Here is a 19,056-nt window from a genome sequence, read left to right on the forward strand (position 1 = left end):
GACCCTAAAGTACAGTAATGTATTATTGTAGTCTGCTGGTGTCAGAAATGGAGCAGGATGGAAGCAGTTGGGATCTCCCAGTATCTAGACCAATTAACTCCATGTGCATCCTGATATCATCAGTTGTGATTGAAGCTGGCAAGCTGGCATTTTTGTGGTCTATACTGTCTGTTTTTCTGATAGGCAGGACGGACTCATCTTGTGGCAGAGTTCAGCTTCTCTCAGATGGCATTCCAGGTTTTGAAAATACCTTATTCTAAAGCAGCGTTCATAAAATACAAGATTGAAAGACACGGCACATTTTTAAGTCAGAGTTTCAAACACTACTGCAGTCCTGAACAAAGAATCTGGAATTTTGTCTTTAATTTATCTGTCTGTGCAAAGATTGCATGGATGTGAAGCGTTCCACTGTACATAGATAACTCTCCATCGCAGTCCTCTCCAGCAAAAGAGGCTGAAGCCTTTTTTAGCACAAATGACCATGTAAATACAGCATTGAGATACATGTTGTTTATAATCTTGACACTCTGCTGTGTAGCTTCCCTATATTATTTTGTAAGTAGTCTCTGTCAAGCACAACTACTACATACACCCATTTATTTTTTAATACTGTGACTAATGACTGTGGGGATGCAGTAGTAGAAAGGAAGTATAGTGTATGGGACTTCCAAACTTCTCCTGCTTCAGAATTGTTTAGTAAATGTCACAGAAGCATAGTCTGTTGAAAACATACAAAATTGTATGTTTTTATTATTATGTGCTGAGTGCATTTCCGTTAGCAAAAGCACCTCTGAACAGTATCATACTTCTTCCTGTGTTGATCTGGGACTTGTAAGAGTGTCGGTCATTATCACTCATCTTGTAAATGTTTTGTTCTACTTGTGGGCACTTGTTTGACCATCTTCACTGTTCCTGAAGCTTCGCCCAGGTTGCACTAAGGTCTCTTAAAGATGCTGCTGGCACAACTTTTTCATCTAGACTTTCTTCCTACATGTATAATAGACTTTGCAGCACTCTGGTCACAAGAAAGCCGCTATCTAACCATGACCATTTCTACACTGTAATGTATGAAGTCCAAATTCTGTGCTCTCAGCAATCCCTGTAGTCCAAAGCAACAGGCAGTTTTTTTCCATAGCTGTGACATAGATTGAATTTCCATCCATTATCTTCACAAAAAATGATGCCTCATTTTTCAAAGTACTGATTGGCAAAAATTTTGTGGATGACTGTTTTTGATGATGATTATTTTTGTAGATGGGTTATTTGCTATGCTCTTCAAGTGCTCCCCAGGCTTTGACTCTTGATATTGTCCAGGCAATTGAGCTGGTATACCATAGCCTGTTTAACTAGTCTCATGGGAGACTGTTTGCCTGCTCACTCACCTAAATTGGTGTTAGTGTAGTGTGTGGAGTGGAAAGTCTCCCTTCAGTTAAGGCAGTATGTTCCAGACCAGGGATTTTACTTTTGTTTGTTTGTTTTACATGGTTTCCCTATTTAGAAGCTGCTGTTGCTGGGTGACTGCTGGCATTCTGCTGGATAACTTTAGAAAGCCATAGCCTGGCTGAATAGATCATGTCACAACTCTAAACATTAGAGGTAGAATTGCATCCGGTGTCTGTTATTGGCTCTTGTTCTGTCAAGGCTAGAAAAATGCTAACTGATTTGATAAGCGGTTAAAACATCCTCTAAAACAGGAGCATGAAATAGGCTGGATTTGTACTCAGTGAGAGCTCTGTAATGGCAGAAGTGTGCAAGATCAGATATTCCTGACCTCTACCAATGGGCTGTTGGCCCTTCTGCTACTCCGAGTTTTCCCTGTCATCAGCTGTGCTGCCAGGGTCTGCTCTAGCCAGCTCTTCTAAGCCATGGCCAGCTTGTTGGGAGCAGAGACCACTGGGCTCCTCAGTGCAGATTTGAAGCAGAATGGCAACTGGCGCAAAGCTCTTGCTTTGGCACCCTTCAGTCATCCAGGTTCTGTTCTTTATCCCTCTCTTCCCAGTTTTTCTCTTGCCTTGCCAAGGTAATGCGGCACTAGCAGAATCTTCCATTCTGGGCAATTATTTTAGGTACTCTTTGCCAGAAGACCCAAAATTAGGGTTTTTCCTCAAATTAGTCGCAGAAGAGAATCTGAGGAAAAGGAGACAAGAGGATGGATTTGTCAGCTTTGGTGTTGGCACTCTTAGGGCCATGTTTGCTGGCTCATTTTGCCTACCTTGTGAAACTTTAGGGCAGTCCAACAAAGAATTAGTTCCTCTTCAGACTGCAGTCCCTGTTGTATCAACCCAAATGGCTTGCTTCTCTCTGGAGAAGCCAAAAAATACTAGCAGTAGCTGCTTGCAACAGGTTTCTCCAAAAGCAAACTGGATGTCAAGATGCACTTTGGGCATACCTCTTTTTTTCTGAAAGTGGTTTCAGTGAACAAAGGAAATTTTTCTTTTAGAATAGTTCTCTGCTTAACTGTGGTGAAAAATCCAGTTTGATCTGAGATGTCTCTGCACAGCCCCCTCAGAGTGACCTCCCAGAACTGACAGCTGTCTCAGCTGTAAAGTTTGTTCCCCCTAAACCTCACTTCAGAGCTTGAAGCAAAAGTTGTGGATTTTTGCAGTTTCTTTGGAAGACCAGAATCTGTAGTTAAGTGTACATTTAGCATGCTAAGTGCACGGTCAACAACAGAAAGAGAAAAATGTACCTCCTTACTATCCTTGGACTCTCTTAAAGCAGTGAATTGTCCATTTTTCTCCTCAGCTTTGGTGGGAAACCCTTAGCATTTAGTGTCCCTGGCTCGGGCTGTGAATAAGCACTACGGGCTCTCCCAGAAGGCTATGGAGCCTTGGCTCTCAGCTCCTGATTTGACCCTGCAGTAGCTGCTTGAACTCTCCTCTGCTGGAAGTGAGCACAATCTTATTAAATATTCTGCACAAGATTGGGGGTTGGGGGTGTCTCTTTAAAAGCACTGGGTTAGTAGCAGCACAATTAGACTTTACTGTCTGTAGTTCCTACTATACCTCTGAAGCACTTGTATGGAATGCATGCTTCAAATTAAGTATGACCTGGTTGTCCAATCCCAATTACCTAAAGAATCCCTCAATTTGCTTAACAATTCCCTCACAGCTATTATGGCTCTGACTGATTGTCCCCAGGACTCTCTTAGGCTTACAGCTAATGTAATTGATTCTTCAGTAGTAGCCTGAAGGGCCATTTGGCTTCAACCATGGTCGGGAGATTTTTTTTTTTTAAGCTAAGTTAAGAGAATGGTAATTTTTTATAGTCATTCTGGTTTTGGAGGGTGAGGGTGGAGGGAATCATCTGGACACAGCTTGGAACAACAGTCCCTGCCAGATGGGGAAGTATTTTCCTTGGGCTCTCAGTTAAATTGACTTTGGATGGAAGGTCTGTGTAGACTTCAAACCTGAATTTGGGTGGGTATTTCTGAAAAAGAGCTGTAGTGAAGGCTTCATTCTGACATTTTCCTTTCTCTCTTCCTTTTCATCAAAATAGTAAGAATGTTTGGGGTTTTCTCTGTACCTGAATGAACATCAGTCATGATAGATACACCATTTCAGTTGTGACAGAGCGATCAATCCTGAAATGGTCTCATTCACAAGGACTGTGTACAAGAGTTGATTATTAGCTTATGGAGAGGTCTTTGACACTGTAAAGTGGATTGTCTAGATTATAAAATTTAGTAGACTGTGTTAGCAAATCTGCATTAGTGAGGGCGCTCATCACATCTCATGCTGTCATGTTGGGATCTTACATTCTAAGTTGCATTGTAGCTTTTTTTGAACACTTGTACTTTTCACTAGGAAAAACTGGATAGCTGCAAACACAACATTCCATCAACCCTCACTTCCTTTTTTTCCCTAAATCCCACAAAACCATAACTAGAACACCCAGTGGAAGTAGCAGGAGGTCAGTTTAAAACAGATAAAAGGAAATAATTCCTGACACAGTGAGAAATGAACTTCTGGAACCTGTGGCAAATGGGAATTTGTAGAGGCAGACAGCATCAGCAGGCTCAGAACAGGATTAGACAGATTCATGGAAAACAGCTCAATAAAGACATAATAATAAACAGGTCAATAAAGAGCTAAAAAAATGCCATAGCTTTGAGCCATGAAGGGCACTAACTTCCTACATATCTAGAAACTTAGAATTAAGGTGCTTAGACACTACCTTGTTGAGAATGAAAAAGAGATGCTCAGAATGCCTTTTTCAAAGGCATTGCTGGTATTTCTTGGCTTCTCAGTTCTAGGCAGGCTAATGAATAAAAGCTCATAAGTTTACATCACTGAGGTAAACTAGTACCTCCTCTTTTTTTCATATCTTTATTCTCCTATGAAAAGAGGGATGCGTTTTATCTGGGAAACAGGACAAAACAGCTATTTGATGGGTTAGGTATGAGAAGGAGGGAGGAAGAGAAAGGGAACTGGTGTCTGTCAGAACACAGGGGTTGAAGTGAAAGCTTACCAGGAGTTGCTTTTCTACCTGAAATACATAAGGAAGGAAATTACTCCATTAATGGCAGTTATTAAAGGGATGGCTCACTAAAAATGTTACTGAGTTTGGATCTCTACAGCTCTGTCACTCTGTGAGAATGCTAGAGTCTCAAAAATGTCTTCAAGTCCAGAACTGTACCTAAAGTATACCTCTTACCAGGGCAAACTAGGACCTTACTGGGCAATGGAGGACTCCACTGCAGTATTAGTGCTCAGACACAAGAGAATCCCTCTCCATTTCCCCACTCTCCACCCAAAAAAGAGAAATGCTGGGCAGAGTATATGTTGTCTATATTGCTTAATGCATTTTTAAAAGATGATGTCAACATTAATTACTAAAATGATGTACTTGCCAACAGAATAATGCACAATATTCCCCACCTTGCTTCCATGTGCAGTCCATTAATTAATGTCTTCACAAAATGAACCTTGTAAGTAACAATTTAGTCAATTCCTGTAAAATACTATTTTGAAAAAAGTGCTCGTGGCGAATCAGCGAAAATACCAGCTGCCCTCTGAATATACTGAAACAATCAGTATATTTTGGATTATAGAACACTCTTTTTCCTGCACAAGGTAAGGGAATACTGTCTAAAAGTTAGGTTACCTTTGCTTCTCACAGAAAAGGCATAGGGGTCTTGAGAGGATTTCATTCTCTTTAAAGATGGGTGTCTAATTTAGGTAGATGAGATGCTGGAATGGCTGCAAATAGGCAAGATAGATCCTTTCCTAAAAAAAAAGATTAGAATAAAACCAGAAAGTGCAAGTCATATCATGTGCCAGACCATATCATAATCTGACAGAGAAATGGCTCCAGCCAATACTAGCAGTATTTGTTTACAGGTTACATTTCCCTCATCCATTGTTCTGTACTTGCAAAGTGACTCTGCATCTGCTTGAGATTTCAAGAGTATTGGACAAACTTGCCTCTTTCCTGATTGAAAATTCGCTTTGATTCCCTCTTTAGCTGATGAAACTTGTTGCAATTAATGGTGTATAACATACCAATGACAACTGATGCTGTGCCTTACAGAAACATTAAATATGATAGAGAAAACATTTCTGGTTAGTGACATCTCACAAGCAGTACTGATGTTTTGCAGTCTTAATTGAAGACGGTTCTTTAGCCCATGCTTAAGTTAAAGCAAATTCGTAATTTTCATGCAAAGCTGCAGAGTGGAAGCCAGTGAGTGCCCAGTGAGGATACAGTAGCAATATTAATGTAGACATTGTGTGCATTCTGCTTGGTTATTCCAAAAATTGTTCATTGTAAATGCTTATTAAACTGTATTTCTTCCTGTGTGGGAAGTCTTCCAAATGAATTGATACCTCTTGACCTTTGAAAGAGCCCCTTAGATATCCCAAAGGTGTATGCTCCCCAAGAAGGAAAATGTTATTCAGGGTGCATAGGAACTGTCAACTGATTGCCATGGAAGGTCCTGCACAGTAAGTAGAAGGCCCGATGATAATGTTGAAAGTGGATGATAAATAGGAATCATTATAGGAACTTTTTGAGGAATATTGTGTACTTAGTTTCAGTTGTGATCATTGTAGTTGCTTCATGAAATTAACAATTGACAAAAAGGAAAAATGCATAAGTTTTGTTCATGAACATGTACTGCCAAGGATTTTGTTGTTGTTTGTATTGTGAACTCCTGGATCTAAGCTTCCCATATATTTTTTCTTCATTTAGGGAACACACAGACCTGACTGCAGACTGTTATAAAATAAATGTGTTTTATGTTCATTTTGCAGGTATGTTACTCCTCGTTATTATATAGTTTGTGATTTGACTAGACATGGCTGCAACTGAACGAAAGCATTTAGCATGTTCAGTAGTCAAGGCTCGAAGACTTAATATTAGCCATATGAGTTTCACACCAGTATGTGTGAATGTATGTTGTGTAACCAGTGCACCTTCTCTGGAGAGAAAAAGATTGTTGACTGTGTGTCCCTTCCTGCGTGCACAGTGCATTGTATCAGCTCCCTGGTCCTGTTTGATGAGATGCATGCTCACCTACAACAGAAAGCAGACTCATCAGCCTGAACCCAATCTTAGCTTGCTCTATATAGCAAATCAAAGATAAAGCAAACATTTTTCAGTATTAGTTTCAGTGTCTAAAAAATTAGGAAAATAATTACAACTAGGAGTAATTCCAGTGCATTGTTTTGTTAGTGTTTTTTTCTCTGTCTTATATCACTGTGTCCTCTAATCAACTATTTTCTGTTGCATTGATGTAGCCCAAAATGCACTGAGTTGATGGTGGCACGGAGACCAGTGGAAGAGCATTCCACTGTCAGGGAAATCGTGCTTGAAGAGCTGGAAAGTCCTGGGGATGTTTTCCATCTGAAATTCCATTTTTATTTTCATTCATGAAACCTTATAGAGCCAGTCAGTAATGTGTTAAGGTAGGACTTCCTGTTCTCCCTGTATTCCAAGTTTATGTTCCATTGCTTCTCAGTAGTACTACAGAGAAATTTTTCTGAGCAGGAAGAAGGGTGAAAATCTTGCCAATCTGTTAGAGTAAGAAAGAGAAATTCTAGAGCTCTGTGTTGCTGCAGTTAAATGGTGTGTGGCTTCTAGTGAAATTACACATGGGTGAATTTTTTCTTTAAAATGTTTTGTAAGTTAGTCGTACATTCCAGTACAATATTGTTTGGGTTTAGTTTTGGTTGGTTTTAGTTATTGAAAGGAATTTTGTAGGAAAAAAAGGTTTAACTATAAATACCTTGATTTTTGTGTTCTGTGTTAAAGACTGTGATGAAAGATAAAGGGTAAGGATAAATTAAATCTTTTCCTGTATATGTGGTTGTCATTTGCATCAATAAGGTCCATATACCTATGGATTCATGTTCCACCCTGAGATGCATACATGGGTATAAAAGTTTGTCACTGGTTCATCATGAGCTTGGACCAAAATTCATGAACGTTATTGAAAAGACTGTCACCAGTTGGCTTTGGATTGGGTCCAGCATGTATATTTTTAAAATTTGTGTCTCTCACTGTTTTAGGGCTTGGTATCTCTGCATATCATGGAGTTTGGTTGCTTTGTGATTTTTATTATTTATTTTTGCCAGCTCATATCCTGTTGCACATTTGGTGGGACTTCCATGGCAAATAGGCCCTAAGGAAAAGTCTTGTTACTTTCCATGAAAAATTTCACACAGGTGTTTTTATGAAAATCTGGCAAAACAAACTGCAGTTTGAAATACCTGATTTTCTGAACCCTGGCAAAAGACCACAGAACCCAGCAATAAATACTGATCCTGCACCCAGATTACCAATCGTCAGCTGCTGTATCTGTCTCTGTAGTAGTTCCTGCCTCACAGCACGCAGGAAGCAATGTATTAGTTTAGCCCTAATGAAACCAGTGAAATATGTCTTTCACTGAAAGCTGTACTAAGTTTACATCACATTTGCCAAGAGCATGTACACTAAAAATTACTGTGAATCAGTTAACTTGTGCCAACATGTTACTTTGTGATAAGTTGTTGTGAACCAATTTTCTGATCTTCTGTATCTGTGAATATTATGTAGAATTTAACTTGACTTTAGATGGTTACATTTGAGATGAGGGAATTCAGTCTCTTGCTGTTTGTTATTAGCTATAGGACCCTGAATGAGATCAGAGCTCCATTCTGATAGTGGTAGTGCAGCCAGAGGCTTGGGGTGTTATTTCAGTAACTTCATCATTATGATTTAAAGAACTGAGTTAAAATTTTTAAAAAAGTTGACACTGACTACAAAGCTTGTCCAGTTCCCTACATCACTGCATTTTGTCTCAAGAGTAGTTGTCTGTTCAGGGTGGATTTCATGATACCAGCTCATTTCCAGTTAGTTCAAGTATTTGAGAGCAATCACATTGAAATAGATTTTTTCCCCTTTGTGTCTTTCTCTCAAAAACTTTGTAACTTTTATTCGTTACAAGTTCTGCAAGAGGTCTGAAAGTCATCTGTGCTTCTCTGACATTCGTGAGAATTTTTTAAAGTTGTTGAAGCAAAATTGGTAGTGTAAAGGGAAGCATGAAAACTTGTGTACTTTGAGACATAAGTGATTTTTTTCCTTTGCCTTTTCTTTATTCTTGGTTAAGAAATGTACTTGTTTAAGAAATGAAGTTGTATAAGAAAAGACACATATTAGTAATGTTGGAAGTAAAACATGTTTTCTTAATACAGTAACAGAATTATTCAAGATGAGTTGACCATTCTGTAAATATGGCCTTAAGGACAGGAGGACCTTTGGTTTTACTTCTGTATGTGTTGGTTTAGGCCCTGCCGGGACCGGAGAGCACGTTGCCGTAGCCCCTCCCCCACCCTGAGCCAGTCAGGCTGGAAGTGAGGCACAAACCCAGGTTAAAATAAGAAGAAATTGTGATAAACAATCTGGACAACAACAGTAGCAATGATAACAATAATAAACAGCAATAACAGTAAGCAAGACAAACGATATACAGAGAAATACCGCAAGGGTTACAGACAGCTCGCTTGCGATGCTCTCCGCGATCAAAGTCACAAAGGAAAAAGTTCCCATGCTGCCATGCCGGACCTGACGTCAGCATGGTATGGATAACCCTCCTGGAGATTCCTTTCCCCTCTCTGCTGGGGAAACTTAACCTTACCCTAGCTGAACCAGGACACTGTACAAATACAATTTGCATAAGTTCAAATTGCCCAGGTCCAATTTTCAAACCCAACTAACTTTTTAACAGCATTTCAAACTTTATGGTTGCATTAGATTGATGCTGATATTTGGGGTCCCTATTTTTTACATTGCTGTTTGGAATTATTAGCTCTATTCATATTTTCTGTGAAAGATACAATTGAGCGTGACCAAATCTTCCTGTGGCTAAAATTCTATATTTTATAGGATAGTATAGAGAGTGTCTTTCTTCCACCCTCTTGATCAGAAGACAGGAGAATTAAACTTCATCAAAGTAGGGCATTTAGAAATAGATTACTTAAAATACATAACTGCTGTAATTCTAACAAAGTGCAGAAGAGTGCTCTTCATGCAAGAAAATATGGCTCTCAAGTGAGAGTCTACTTTTGGGTTTTTTTGTTTTAGTACTGGGAAAAAAAAAATCTAAAATTATTTTTGAGGCTACAGAAAGGCTTATTCTTCAACAGTAGCAGGAGATGCTTTTCTCCCAGCTGGACGGTGTACTGATTAGTCAGTCATATCTCAGTTTAGGAATGAGGAGAATTGTCTTCCTCAACCAGAATAATGGGGTCGAGGATCTGCAGAGCACCTTGTGGTATCCGACACTGCTTTTTCCCTCAGTGCAAGGCACTGGTCAGCATTCCTACAATGGTGATTCACTCTGGGTTACACATTTGGTAAAGCTTCACTTAAGCCAGACATTATCATTTTTGAGAGATCTAACAATAACAGCCTACCAGATTCCTGAGAATAATAGCAGTGACCAACTGTGCAGGTCAGAGGAGCTGTGAGTGTGCATTCATGAGGACTTTGGCTCTCCTTTGAGATTTTCAGACAGGAGCTTCTATTAAAGTGCAAAGTATTGTTATTATCTTTGTCCTTTATACATATTTAAATAGTACATGATAATCATCTCTGTGAACTCTTAACTATTCATAAAGGTGGCTGTCAGTTAGAGGCCTGAACCAGTACTCCAGATCCAAATACTTAAAATGATAGATCATGTTGTAACCTTCTGAGAATTATTCATAACCTTTGTGTAGGAGGAGTTTCCTTTAAAAAGATAAGCTTTGTAGATGATTAGTGGGGGGTTTAATTGTTCTGTTGGGATAATGATATCCAAGAATGGTGGAGAAACTTTACCAACCAAAAGTCCTCTTTGGAGATTTACCTCAGGGAAGAGCAAGAGGCAGGGAAAATGAAAAGTGGTTGAAAACTTTACCTTCATCCTGCCTCGTGTAACATCTGATTGTATGGCACAGGGAGTCCCTGCAACTACCTCCAGGTTACAGCTTCAGGTACCTATGTGCCTCTCCTCTCCCCCCAAAAAAGTGGTCAGAGAAGTACATGAAATGAAAGCTGGATAAAGACATGGTTTCCCTGACCCATGAAAGTTTTAAGAACTTCATACTGGTTTATTTTGTAGCTTGATAGTCAGAGCAACTACTTAGTTAACACAGAAATTCAGGTTGGAGTCTCCAGGGTGAGGTAATAGAACAGACATTTTAAAACACTAACTTCCCAGTCTCTAGGGATGACTTCTTGGGCTGCTGGATGTTCTTTGTTCTTTGGCCACTTTTTCTTCTCTTTGATTTTAACCAGAATTTACTGGGTCTAACAAACCATGCAAACACACCTTCCCACTAAAAATTTAATTAGAAGTAGTATGCACTGACAATCTGTGCAAGAGGTGTCTAGTCTTGTCCTGCTGCTTATCAGCTGTGAGCTTAAAGCCACATGCGTCTTGGTGTGCAGCAATCCAACGTAGACAATCACAAACACCAACAGCCTCCTGTGGAAGGGGCAGAGCAGAGGCCAGGAATACGAGCAGCACGTTCCCTTCTGTAAGTACATCATGCAGGACTGTGGGGTCTCTGCACGTTTACCCAAGGGGTTGCCAGAGCGAGAGCATTGCCTGCTTTCACGCGCGGCTGCATCCCCTTTGGTGCTCATCAGGCCTTGCCAGTACAGGAAAGAGCAGTCTGTGCTTCCATGCACCAACGGGCTTGCGTCCTTCCCGGAGAATTTCATTCATGCTGATTGAGGGAGATACTGTACTCTTTCCTTTAGTTTATTTTACCCTCTTGGTATGCAGAGTATTCTTTGTTAATCTTCCTTATTTATTTAAATGTTAATTGGTCCTTGTTAATTTGGTTTTCTGTGCTGAAAGCCAAGGTCAACAATGAGTCCTTCCATGTTAGCTCTTAGTGTGATTACAAGGTAGTGTAATGTGTCTTGGAAAAAAGTAGTAAGAAGCCTTCCCCCTGTTTTTAATGTAACCTTTGTGTTAGGTAGAGGTTTGGAGGTTGAAAGAGAGAGAGAAAATGTATGTTCAACGCAGACTGAAGGGTCTTATTGATTGAAAGGGACTGTTAAATTAAAAGACAGTTGTTTTGAAAGCAAAATATCACTTGACCCCAAAGAGACAGGCAATTGTGGCCCTAGGGTTAGGTATAATAACAACACTGGTTTTAGTATGGGAATGCTAACAGTAGACCTGAAAAACAGATCTTTTTTTTTTTTTTTTTTTTTTTTTTCCCTTTCACTTCACTGTTTGTATATGCAACTTTCAAACTGCTGCTTTCGTTACTCCAAGAGCAATCTCTTCTGAGAACACCCTTCTTTTTGGCTGGAATGGCCATTTTATGAGATAAAAGTAAGATGATTTTTTTTTCTAAACCAGATTCTGTTCCATGGGGCAAAACAAACAGAGCTATCATAACACTTTAAATAGTAATCAAATATGTTTTTCTGTTCGCATTCAAAAGGGTGGAAAGGTAACTTGACAAGATGAAAGAAGGAACCAGATTTGTGTATCCCCCCCCTTCCCCAGTAACAGGTATAGAGTTTTAGAAAAGACTTCAAGGCAAAAAGAAAAAAGCATAGAATATACTGTTATGGTGTTATTTTTGTCTTTCATTTTTATGACAACTTATTTGTACTTAAAGGAATCTTTCCAAAGAGTTAAGAAGCATCATTAAATAAAGACTGTGAAATGTGCAATATGGCTTATTTATTTAAATGTTAATTGGTCCAACGAACACTTCTAATTAGCTCTATATTTGCTTAGCAAAAAGTTTTACAAATTCCAATTGTGAAAAGCAGCTATTTTGAGCTGGTAAGCATGTTGCAGAATCAGCTATGATTTTTCTATAGTTCTCAGCCCTTGAAGGCACAATTTAATTTTTCATGTATGCATACTAGCAACGGTAAACACTTGCGAGTGTAAAGAACCTTCTTTAATTAGCTGCACAACAATTAAAGGATTCACAAACTAAATTGAACCCTGTCTCTGTGCTTACTAGCTGAATTCTACCACCTGTCACAACAGCACTTTGTTCAATCTGTTATGCAAAATCATTATAGCAATATAGCTGAGGAAAAAAAAAGAGAAAACAGCAATTATTTCTTACTTTTCTCTTGAATGGGTTATTTTGGGTTATACTGATGTCAGGTTCATTGAAGCTAACCTTTTGAAATCTGTAACAGCATAATACTTATATGGCAGGCTTAGAATAGTTGGAGAATATTTTGTTTTACCCTTTTAAGAGCAAGTGAGGCACATCCTTAAAGTACGGTACTTTCTCTGATCATTTGGAGGAAAAAAAAAACCACCCAAACTGTGCTAACTCCTGCAGCAGCCTGTTATTTCTCTTCGTCAGACAAAAAAATCCTGACCAACATCTAATAGTACAACATACTCTTTTATTATTAAAGCTTGTAAACCAATATGAAAACTAGTTTTAAAAACCTGGTTTCCTAGAGTGGGGAGAGATGCACGTTTAGTTTACCTGTTCTAGCTTCTGACATTTGTGATTACTCTTCAACTCCTAAAAATATAATAGCACACACATATAAAAATTGAAAATACTGGACTTATTAATGTGCTGACTTACTTTTTCCAGAAGTGGTTGAAAATGAGGAAGTTCTGTATCTTTACAGAAGAGCCTCATCTCTCATTTTCGTTGCACCCGTTCTCCTAAGTGAGCACAAAGGGCTAGATGCACAAAGGCACTGGAAGTCCTAATTTTCACCCCAGTTGATAGGAGTCAAGCTCCTACTGCATCTGGAGACCTGGCCTGGGGTGTACCAAACTCCAGGCCTCATTTAACCCACTCTGTTTCTTGGCAGGGCAGTGGCCCACTTAGCCTCCCTGTTCAGTAGTCTTCCTATTGATTTTGTGTTGTGTATAATTGGAGGGCACAGGCAGAAGCTTGAAACTCGTTTGCAGCAGTGTGAGAGGCCAACTGCTGGAGGAGGGTTACTGCTGGGCAGGAGGTGGGCATGGGGCAAGAAGGGTGAGGGCCCACAGCAGTGCCTTTGGTTACCTGCCCAGCTTGCTCCTGACTCCAGCTTCTTGCAGGGAGCAATCAGCTGCACCTCAGTGCTCTGACACGTGTTTCTGATGCCAGTTAAAGTTCCCAGTGAAACCAGTAGCAGGTTTTCGCTGTGTAAGGAGTATGAGACTGCACTTAGTGAGGAAGACTTGTTTACATTTCTCTTTATTCTGCTCTGACAGCTGACAGGAATGTGCGCATCCCTGCCAGCTTTCATGCAGGAGAGGTACAGGTACGTTTTGTGCGTACGCTCACCATAGCTGAGGAGCTGAAAGTTAAGCTGCCTGCTGACAGTTTCCTGAAATCATATCAATAACATATTGTTAGCTCTTGTGATTGAAGCTAAAAGAGTCTGCTGTTGGATAAAGGATACATGATATGGGCATTTCATAAGCTAGGGATATAAATGAATAACTCTGCTCATTCACAGTACTTACATTTTTTACAGTATAATTTTTATACTATTGTCATTTTACAATATTTCTGGAAAATCCAGAAAGAGAACAAAGAAGGCCTTTAGAAACAGTGATTTTTTTTTTTCTTTTTGTAGAAAAAGTCACTAGGAAAATAAAAGTCAACAACCAAAAATTGAGAAAGGACTTCTTTTTTGTGACTTAAAAAAAAAATTAAAAAGGAAACTACAAGGAAGCCTGATACTTTGATTAAATATGACTTAAATTTTTAGATAATTTTTCACTGAAGTATGTGAAGCCACAATTTGCTATATACATCTCCTTCTTACTTTCTCACATCAAATAAGTATAGTTGGTCTATTTGGAAGTAGAAAGTGAAGCAGATGAAAATCCTTTTAAGTAGACAGAGACGACAATCTCTGTAAGTGTAGGCGCAAGGTGCTGGAAATCAGTACAACAAAAAAATGAGTTTCTGCTTGAGCAACTGAAGCAATACAGAGATTTCGTGTGGGAACTGCTGAATGCTCTTGGCTTTGGGGATTTTGGTGTTTGGTCCTGTACAGTGAGGAGCACTTTGATGTCCTATTGCAAGTAGTGGGAGCCCACTCACCACCTCCTGTGGCTGGGTCCTTGAAACTGAACCACCAAGTCTTTCAACCTCATTTATCTGGCTTTGTATTTCTCTGAAATTATCTAGATTCACACCAGTTTGGAGCAATATAAATGAAGACTGAGTGAAGTTTTACATGAGCTGGAGAAAGTGAACACGAACCGCTCATTTGCACAGACTGTTCAAGAGACCTGAAGTAGTTTCACTGAGAGTTATGTTTATTTGCATGTTGTATCGGAAACTCTTGCAGTGGAGCACTCCCTGTTAGTCCCTGGTCCTTCTGATAACAACTCTCAGATGCTCTCAGCTTGCCATGGGACTGAAGCCTCTAGGGATCCTGTCAGTCACTTGAAGGAGTTTGGTCAGAGCTGTTTGTGGCCAGAGCTGGATGTTAAGGATATATTACAGTTAGCAGAGTCCATCTCCCAACTGACTTTGCGACCGTAATTGAACTTGCCAGGGTCTGTCATCATGTGATTGCATTTATCAGACTTTCTTTGTCAGCTTTGTTGCCACTCACCTATCAAAAATGATAGGTTGTCTTTTCAGCCATGGGCCCACAATGTTGCAATTAACATCAAAATTATTTAAAGGTTTTTTATCCTGCAGATAGCTTTTATATGTTATTGTATTTTTACAGCATTCCTCCTCCCGTGTACTCATCTATCTGCTATGTGTCTGCCAAGTTTTCAGTGCCCTTTTTATTAATGATCAAAGCTATTATGCCCAGATAAAACAGGGGTGCCCAAACAGCAATCAGTGCTCAGCTTGTTTGGATCCTGAAGGTCATGCTGCCATTGTATTTAAACATACGTACTGTTTTGCCATAATCAGTGCTTGCATCTATGCTTCCTTCACTATATGTACTACATAGCCATTCCCTTCCCTGTATTTGATCTTGCAGTGGAATGGGAAGAGGAGAGTTTCTGTTCACATCACTGCATTCAAGAGTACTGCAAAGATGTGACCCTTTCCTATGGCCACTTGTGTGACATCATTGTTACTTCCTTGGTTTAATCTCAGAACTGTTATGATTGTTTTGTACCATCGTTCAGAGGAAAAGGCAGTGTTATGGTGAAGCAGAATGATCTCACTCCAACAGGTAGAGATAATTTAAAAAGCTACTGGGAAAATACAGGAAAATCTCCCAAGTCAGCTACTTTTAGTATAGACATTCGTGTTTGGGGTTGCCTTCCTGCTTAAGAAGCCATCCAAAAGAACAGTGTGATTAGCAGTACTGCAGATGTATTTTTTTGCTTCTCTAAAATGACAGTCTGAAAAAGAGCATGTTTTGTGAATGTTTTCTGACCTTGGGGTAAATACAATTATAGCAGTTGCAAAATCAAGCTGTCGGTGTCTTAGATGAGCACAGTGACTGCTAACCACACCCTTCTAAGTCTAAACCACTTATCTCAGTGTGAAAGCATCCTAGGAGGTACGAGGTGGCTTCTAGAGTTACCGGCTCTACTCTTCTGTACATGACAGTGATCAATTAATAAAGTTAAATGACAACAGTAGTAATATATCATATCAGTAAAAGTGTGCACAGACCAGAACACCAAAGGATAAAGGAAATTCATGGTTTTTAGTGTTCCATTTTTCTTGAGTGATAATTAAATACTTTTTTCTATTCTTAGTCTAAGTTAGTGTTGTGTTTCCTCATCTACCTTTTTCCACTTAATTCTGAAAGGAGTTTGCTGTTTCTACTTTTTTGGAGATCACAAACACAAGGAGAACTCTGAGCAATGTTTGCTCTATTTTTCCCACACCCACCTGCCTCCCAGCATCCTTGCCTCTTTCCTTTGTGTCTTTTACTTTGTCTCATTCCACTGAAATCGAAGCTGTCTCAACATTATCCTTTTCCTGGAAATTAGTGTTAAAAATAATTCATTGAGGCCACTTGTATCTAAGAATCACTATGACCCTCTAAATTATGTCTTCTCTTTTGCCACCAAGTCCATGTGTTATAGGGAGAGGAAAAATAAATCAGTTGGGTTGAGGGAAGAAAGGAGAGAAGACAAAAATTGGAGGTAGAAGGGATTAACAGCCAAGAATCTTAGTTATTAAAAAACAAAATAGTGCACTCTAATATTTTAACCAAAAAATGTTATACTGACAGGTCTGTCATGAGTTAAAAAACCCAGTCTTTTCAGCAGTCAATTATATTTAATAAAAGCAAGCTATCTGGCATACTGGACTAAGCAATGGGAGTCAAGAGTTCTGGACTCTGTTCCTGGCTTCTTTACAGAGGATAAGCCATCTATTTTAGTCAAGATACATGGTGAGCTTTTTCCTAAATGAGATGTGGAAATGATCAGTTAGGGATACTCATTTCTACAGTGTTGAAATTCCAAAAAATTCGGTCGCTTTCCGGCCTTGGAAGCTGTTTGGGTGCACTGGTATTGGGCAAGTTACTTGTAGGTTTCTAACTGTTTGCATTTACATTGCATTAAGATATTGGCTGTTTTTGTGCACAGCGAAGAAACATGCAGAAAATGTCTTCCCCTCCTCTTTCCTTGTGTTCACAGTATGCTTTGAAGACCCATGATACTGGGCTGCTTTACAGAATACTGGGGTATGACCTGGTGGGAATTACTGCCGGGCATATTTCAGAAGCATGCTGGGGGAAGAGGAGGAGCTTAACTCTTCCCAGATACGTAGTGTGGCCCTTTATACTTTTCATGTGTGTGGGGACTTTTTTTATGTTGATTTCTCTTAAATATACTGACCTTGAGGAATGGAGTAATTTATCTTTTCATTATCTCTATATTCTTTCCTCTCCTTTGTTCCCAGTTCAATGTCATTAGAAGTAAAATAAAGGCAGTTGTATTATATATGTACTCTGAGAGTATATGCTGTCACATATGCTCTCTTTCATGTGCAACAGGTTATGCAAGGTTTAATGTGTTAATCTTTCTTTTTCCTTTTGACCAGCATTAAACCATTTACTTAGGCATGTAATTTCTGCACTGATATCATCACAGGTAGCCTGTATGTTTAGTGATGCATTGTTTTGTCTACTGTCTAACTCAATAGTATGCAATTTGGAGCATCCTTAATTATCCTACAAACCATTTTGTGATAATGAAACCAAATATGGTGTAGACTTGGCTGACATCTCTGTGATATTATTTGGCATACCACATATTTCTGTTTCAAATATAAATTGGTTACTGCTTTTTTAAAATATGCACTCTATTAATTAAACCTATACTTGAGACATCTTTTTCCCCCTAAAGCTGTTATAAGTATTCTCTTTTTCCTTGTTCTGTATGCAGATAGGGTTGGGTATGGACTCTCTAATTTGACAGAAAATAGGCTAAGCTTGTGGTCTTTGTTAAGTCCTAAAACTACAGTTGAGTGTGCAGTGTCTTTCCATATAACTAGGTCTTTTGTTCCACTAGAGAAAATTACTTAATTTGTTAGAGAGCTTTTTTTTAAAAGGTTTAACTGTAACAGTCTTTACCTAATAGACCTGGGATTGCAGGGAGGTGATTAATGTGAATTAAAGGATCTCTGTGACATAGGACTAGAGGACAGAATTACTTTGTTGTTGTTTTTGTTGACAATCCCACATGCAATTTCATTTCTCCCCAAACCAGATTTCCAGCATTTTGCATAAAGTTAAAAGAAAAAGTCTAATTGGACCATATACTTCTTTTTGAAACTCTTTATTCAGGGATGTTCTATTTATGCATTTTCACTGGGAATGTGTGTCTTTGTCCCTTGAAATCCATCTATTTATTGCAGTGACACCTACTGCTGAGAGAGCTGATCCGCAACAGGATCGGTTACTGTTAAACTTGGCCAACAAGCAGTTCGTGACTCAACCAGCAGATGTTTCTGTGGCTCAGGTCAAAGGGAACTTATGGACTCGGGTTTTTTTTCCTTTACTCCTAGCATTAAGTGCCAGGAAAGTCAACACTAGGTACAGGCAGTTGACCCGACCAGTAGCAGGAGGAACTGAACTAGGGCCCCGAGGATCTGCAAAGACCAAAGCATTAGTCTGTTGAGCCACTGTGCTGGCTACAGTCCAATAGTTTCAGACAACTGACTATCTGTTTGCATGCCTGGATTTTAGTAATGATTTTACATACTTATTTGATAATTTGTATCCAAGCTTATGCTTCTGACAGGTGCCCTTATGAACAAAATCACGCTGGGCTATCGCATATGAATATTCCACAATCAATCATATTTTGATCTTTGGGACATATGTGCATTTGACGTTATATTTAGTTATGCACAAAATCTAAGTCTAAGCCTTTGTGAAATGAAAATAAAATCATCAACCCAGCATTACGGTTTTGGATTTAAATTGTTTCTAACTATGATTTGAGTTCTTTGGTCTTAACTCTTGCTTGATCTCTTCGTGATTGGTGTAGAGGGCCTGATGCTCCTGTCCTCACCCAGCTGAAATGCACTGCCTTTTATTTGGAGCTTGCCTGTGTGAAGAATGCAGGATTAATAGGGTCAACATTATGTATATTTTAATATTATATAATGAGTTAGAGTATTACAGACTTCCAGGGCAGTA

At 39.2% G+C, this 19,056-nt stretch overlaps 1 protein-coding gene across 14 annotated transcripts in view; it reads left to right on the plus strand.

The window, feature by feature from the left end:
- ZNF536 (zinc finger protein 536) overlaps positions 1-19,056 on the plus strand; it is a 352,088-nt gene that overhangs the window by 134,295 nt on the left and 198,737 nt on the right. Inside the window, exon 6 of one of the 14 annotated variants that reach the window (XM_074912935.1) lies at positions 6,193-6,254. The exons of the other annotated variants lie outside the window; for them this stretch is intronic. The gene's annotated coding sequence lies outside the window, so the exon portion shown is untranslated. The remainder of the gene's footprint in view (positions 1-6,192; positions 6,255-19,056) is intronic. 14 annotated transcript variants of the gene reach the window in all.

Source organism: Athene noctua, chromosome 9 (assembly GCF_965140245.1).
Source record: "Athene noctua chromosome 9, bAthNoc1.hap1.1, whole genome shotgun sequence".
NCBI lineage: Eukaryota > Metazoa > Chordata > Aves > Strigiformes > Strigidae > Athene > Athene noctua.